The sequence below is a fragment of the Durio zibethinus genome, chromosome 16 (genome assembly GCF_047325235.1).
Source record: "Durio zibethinus cultivar Kanyao isolate XHJ-2024 chromosome 16, ASM4732523v1, whole genome shotgun sequence".
Taxonomy (NCBI): domain Eukaryota; kingdom Viridiplantae; phylum Streptophyta; class Magnoliopsida; order Malvales; family Malvaceae; genus Durio; species Durio zibethinus.
Window position 1 is genome coordinate 5,171,224 of NC_143177.1, and position 6,000 is coordinate 5,177,223.

Consider the following 6,000-nt stretch of genomic DNA (forward strand, 5'->3'; position numbering starts at 1 on the left):
GGTAGTTCACATAGTGTCAATAGCTATATTCTCATGTGATGGTTGTATAAGTGATCCTTTGACTTGAGACTATTTATGATCTTATATGATAATGTTATACTTCGACTTTATTTTAATTATAGTTCTAACCAAAAATGTTCAAATTGAGTATTGTTGGGTATAACATAAGGCATAAAAAGATGCATGAAGTAATTAATATAAGATTTATCACCTTGTGTGATCAAGAGAGTATCTTAACTTGTCTTGATTGAATTAGCTTGAGAAATCTTTGGCCAAAATGAAATAAGAGTTTAGAATTATTTTAAAGTTTATTTGTGAGTTAATGTCAAGGATAAGACTTAACATGATTGAACATGATTGAGTAAACACTAAACCATACTCAATGTTCAAACCGAGATGCTTTGTGATAAAAGGATATTAATTATGCATTAAGATCATTCACAGATAAGTTGTCAAGCCATATTGACTTTTCTTGAGCAATTAGGGGTTATGGCAATAAAGTTAGCATGGATCATGATCTATAAACATAAGATTGGTCAATTGAAGAATTAGTGATGAAGTCAAAAAGTTTGTTTCATCTATAACCAAATATTGAGACTCATAATACTTGTGTTTATTGCTAACATGCTAAAGAACCTAATAGGTCACACAAAATAGGATAATTGTGAAAGATTAAAATTAGGACAAACTAAGTTGGACTTAATTTGTTTTTTGTAAGACCAAAAGATAGAAGAAATAAAACAAGAGAAAGGGACTTTCCTTGTTTAGTGCATTTGGCCAAGCATGGGATATTTATGAAAATATGCAGGTCTTGCATTAAATATATTGTGGCTTATTGTCCCTTTATAAAAAGAACATTAAGCCATTGCCCTTTTTGTAAGTAGGTATACTTAAGAAAAAAAAAAAGATACTTGATACAAAAATAAGTTAAGAGAAAGTCTAAGCAAAAACTTGAGAGAAAACAAAAGGCTTTGTAAGCACTCCTCCCTTTACTTTTGTTTTCTTTCTATATACTAATGCATCTAATATCTTATGGTAGTGTTTCAAGCTCTAGTTAGAGAATGAATTTGGATGATCTTTTTGAACAAAAGGGTGAGGTTGCTAAAGTAGGTCTTGAGGAACTTGAGAAGTTAATACAATCCATTAGTTTTCTCCTATTTGCTTTAATTATCTATGTCAAGACATATAAGAGACAAATTTAGGTTTAGAAATTGGTTGAGCTGGTAAACCAAAGAAGATACATTGATTTGTCTGTCTTGTACTTATTTTTTTCAATTTGATGTGTAAAAAAATAGATAGTTAATGAAATACTGTACTTACTTTGCTTTATAATAGGAATGATGGATTTAGTTTGTTTTGTGGTCTTATTCTTTGACCTGTATTTTCCTAAAACATGAATGCATAAAGAGGGGGAGCAAAATATGAGATTTTGAATGTTGCATGATAAATTATGACTATTTTATATCTAATTGCACTAGAGTGGTTATGTTTCCATCTGAATTAGTTTTTTTTTTTAACCTTTTGCCCCTTTATCTACTTCCTCTGTCTCTTGTATGAGACTTTTTCATTTTATATAGAATCTGGAATCATTTATTAGGAGATGGGAAAGTTTGGATATAGCATTGAGTACATACTAGTGGTTGACATTATACTTGATATTGTTGTGCACAAGGCAATGAATGAGATAAATGCAGATAATTACATTCTATTGATCCAAAATTTTCTTACTTAATCAAGTCATCTTTTATGGTTTTTTTTGTCAATATAGTCATATATCAAATTTTGTTAAAGATGGAAAATTACTACCTCAAGTTCAATTTTTATGATAATCATGTCCATCTTTTTACCTCTACATGCATAAATTAAGCCATGTATGTAAATGGTGCAAACTAGAGCATGATGCCAAGTATTTCAATAATCACGTAAACTTGAGTCAGCATACTCTTGAGAACCATTCATTGGAAGTTGAAGAAAGACTAAACTTTGCAATTATTTGTGTTATAACTCAAAGACTTCAGCTTGCCAATGTGTACAAAAGGGAAGACAGGTTATTTAAGTTCAAATTTTGAGTTATTTAAATTTGATGACCTTAATCACCATTGAGTTATTTAAATTCAAAATTTGAGTTATTTATGCAATATGATTCAGATTTGTGAAGATAGCAAACACAAAGGGAAACTAACTCGATTACAATTTACAACAAGTCTGAAACATGAGCATACATTAATTGAACTGCAAAAATAATGTCTCAATTTTACCATTTTATAGTAATTGTTCTTTCATTAAAATCACAACCTTTAAGACTGTTTGCAGTGTAGCATTTTAAATTTGAATGAGTTTTTATACTGCTCGCTATTGATGTTGCTAGTCATGGTTTAGACATTCCTACTATTGATCTTGTCATAAATTATGATCTTTTAAGGTCTTATTCATTAAGGATTTTGATTATTAGTTTCTCGAAAGTTTGTTGTGCACTAAAATTTAGCTACCACCTTTCAGGTATCCTAGAAATCATGTTCACCACGTGGGGAGAATTGCTAGAGCTGGCAAACGAGGATTGGTTGTGAGCTTTATTACTATGTTTAGTATAAAGTGGTGCTTGATATTGAAATTGGCTTTTCTCATGCTTTTAGAGTGCAATTAGACCTTGAAGACTAATTTAGAAAGGTTCTTTTGTAAATCTTAAAGAATACAAAATTTAAAAATGAGATTCCTCTAGTGACAACTAATCCACTCCTTGCTTGCTAGGAATTCACCTATTTGCCTTTAAAATTGTAAAGACCTTAAATTAGTGATTTTTTTTACATATACAATGCATTGAAGGAATATTATACTTTTTTGTATATGTTTATGCCGTATAGAGGATTGTCACATCTATACCCTAATCAATAGTTAATATCCATACATGTATTCCAACATCTACTCTATATGTGGTCATTGCAAAATTTCTATTTAAGATAGGTTTTGTGGTTTAGAACGAAAGTTGATTCAAAATTAGAACCTTGCCTATAAATAAAGCTTTTTTTTTTCTCCCTCTCTCTTTCTCTCTCAGTCTCAAGTTGAAAACTTACTAAAAAAAAGGTGTATATCCCCTATTTTCCTCTCTATCACCCTCTTCCACACCATTTCAGTTCTATGTGTATAAAGTTTGTAACATGGTTTATGGATTGTCTTCTATTTTTTTGATCTAATAGAGAGGCATATACAAATATGAGGTTTCTAGTTCTACATTTGCTTGATTTGCTTACTAGAGTTGTAATTTGCAGAATGATGTGGATTTTTTCATGAAATAGAAGCCGAAATGGGGAAACATTTGAAAATTTTTGAATACAAAGAGAATGAAGTCCTGTTTGACTTCATAAAAGTATGATATGTTAGATTTTATGCTTAAATTTTATAGCTATTCATTTAAACAACTATCACAACTTCACCTTAGTAGAATTGGCAATGTGAAGTGCACATGCATTTGCACCTAATGCTCTTAGGTTGAAAATTATGGTAAATCTTGTTAGAACTGTGCAGTAATATGCCATAGGGTGTTATGATTTTTGTTTTAGGAACTAGATCTTATCCCACTGAATTATCTTAAGAAAAGAACAAAATAATTTTACTGTTGTGGAATAATGCCTCTACTCCATCTATCGATGCTATTAGGTCTGCCTTGTTAACTCTACTACCTTTTATATCAAATATGTGCTTAGGAAAATGATGCAAATGTAGCACATATAATCTGCATTTATAGGACTAATAACTTGTGCTATTTTTTTGGCTTTGATTAGAGTTTTTATTTGATATAGTAGTATCTAGTGTTTATGTGAATCAGCTTTAACAACATAATTATTCAATAGCTTATGCAAGTTAGTATCAAATTGCCAAATATGTAAGGTTGAATGTGTGGTAACAATGAATATGATGGATGATAGCTTTGAGGAGAAAGTCCATGTTTGTAGACACTTAGTGATGTTTGTTTTTATCTAGACCTGGTACAATGACTTTAGTTCTTGACTTAAAACAAAGTTTGTGGATTATAAGACAATTTGCTTGTAGTTGTATTTCAAATGTTATTAAATATCTTTTACTTTATTATGTACTTTTATTTTATATAAAACCATATCATATTATGATTATAAATAAATTAATATTAATAATTGAAAATATAATTTAAAAGGAAAAGTTTTTACCAATGGCTTAACATTTATACTCACATGCTTTACTATTAGAATATTTCAGGCTATATGACCATCACCAATCATTAGTAAAATGTAGTGTTGAATAGACCATTAGTAAAAATAAAAACATGAGGTTATACTAACGGACATTGACCATTGGTAAATGATATAATGTCTACCAATCTGTTGGTATAGGTTGGAAAAATTACAACATATTAATTTATACTAACTTAAAGTTAATTGTTGATGTGGAACACATAATATCTGCTATACCAATGGCTATACATATATTGGCAGACAAATACCATTGGTATATCTCAATAACATATTCTGACAATTTAAAAACCATAAGTATAAGTCAATATTGACAAGGGGTATACTGACAGTTAAAAATTTATTGGAATAGATATTTTGACTGTCGGTATAAGGTTTACTACGCTATATCAATAGATTTTTAAGTTTTAATGATGGTTTTTTTAGCATCAAAATATGGTAGTTTTCTTATAGTGCTTGATGAGTTGGTTCCATCGAAACTAGATGCTAGTGCTGATGATGCAATGTGGCAGGTTTATGAAACCCATAAAGACCATGCTGATCAAGTCACATGTTTTATGGTGGCTAGCATGATCCTTGAGTTGCAAAGGCAACATGAGAATATGGATGTTTCGACAATCATTCTGCACTTAAGAAATTGTTTGATAAACAAGGGCAAATTGAAAGGTCTGAGACCTCTAGGAAATTATTTCAAACAGTGATGTCTAAGAGCACTTCGATTAAATTGCATTATTTAAAGATGATCAATTGGATTGAGAAACTTGGACAATTGGGATTTATGATGGATTAAGAGTTAAGTGTTGACTTGATCTTGTCATCTTTTCTTAATGGCTTTTTATAATTTGTAATGAACTTCAATATGCATTAGATGGAAGTAACATTACCATAATTGATGAATATGCCAGAAATTGTTGAAAAATCCATTAAGAATCAAAAGCCTAAGGCTCTTTTAGTTTCTCCATCTAAGGCCAAGAAACAGTTAACCAAGAAGAAGAAAAGTAAGAAGGTTGATAAGAAAGCAGATGCAAACAAGGCTATGAAGTCTACTAGTAACATCAAGAAAGATAAGGATAAATGTTACCATTGTGGTAAAGAAGGCCATTGGAATAGGAATCGCAAGGTTAACTTGGCAAGTTTGAAGGAGAAAAAGTCTAAAAAAACTTCTACTTCAGGTATGTTTATGATTGAGATCAATCTATCTCTTCTTGACACATCTTATTGGGTATTGGATACCGGATATGGTTTTCACTTATGTAATGATATATAGAGACTAAAGAAGAGAAATGTCTAAAGAAAGGAGATGTGTCTTTGTGTGTTGGAAATGGTACAAGTGTTATTGCCTTTACCATAAGGACTTATTGTTTACCTTTACCTTCTAGTTTCATTTTAGAATTAAAGGATTGTTATTACGGTCCTGTCATAACTCGAAACATCTTTTCAATTTCTTACTTAAGTATGAATGATTGGTTTTTCATTTAATATTAAAGAGAATTACTGTTCCATTTATTTAAATGATGTGTTTTATAGCATGGGAATGTATGATAATGGTTTATACATTCTTAGATTAAACAATGATGTTTTCAATATAAATGTCAAAAAGGCTAAACTAGATAAACTAAATCCATCTTACTTATGGCATTATAGGCTCGGTCACATCAATGAAACAAGAATCACAAAGTTACATAAACAATGATACTTTGATCTTTTTTATTATGAATCTCATAGAATTTGTGAATCATGTCTGCTTGGAAAGATGACCAAGACACCTTTTAGTGCA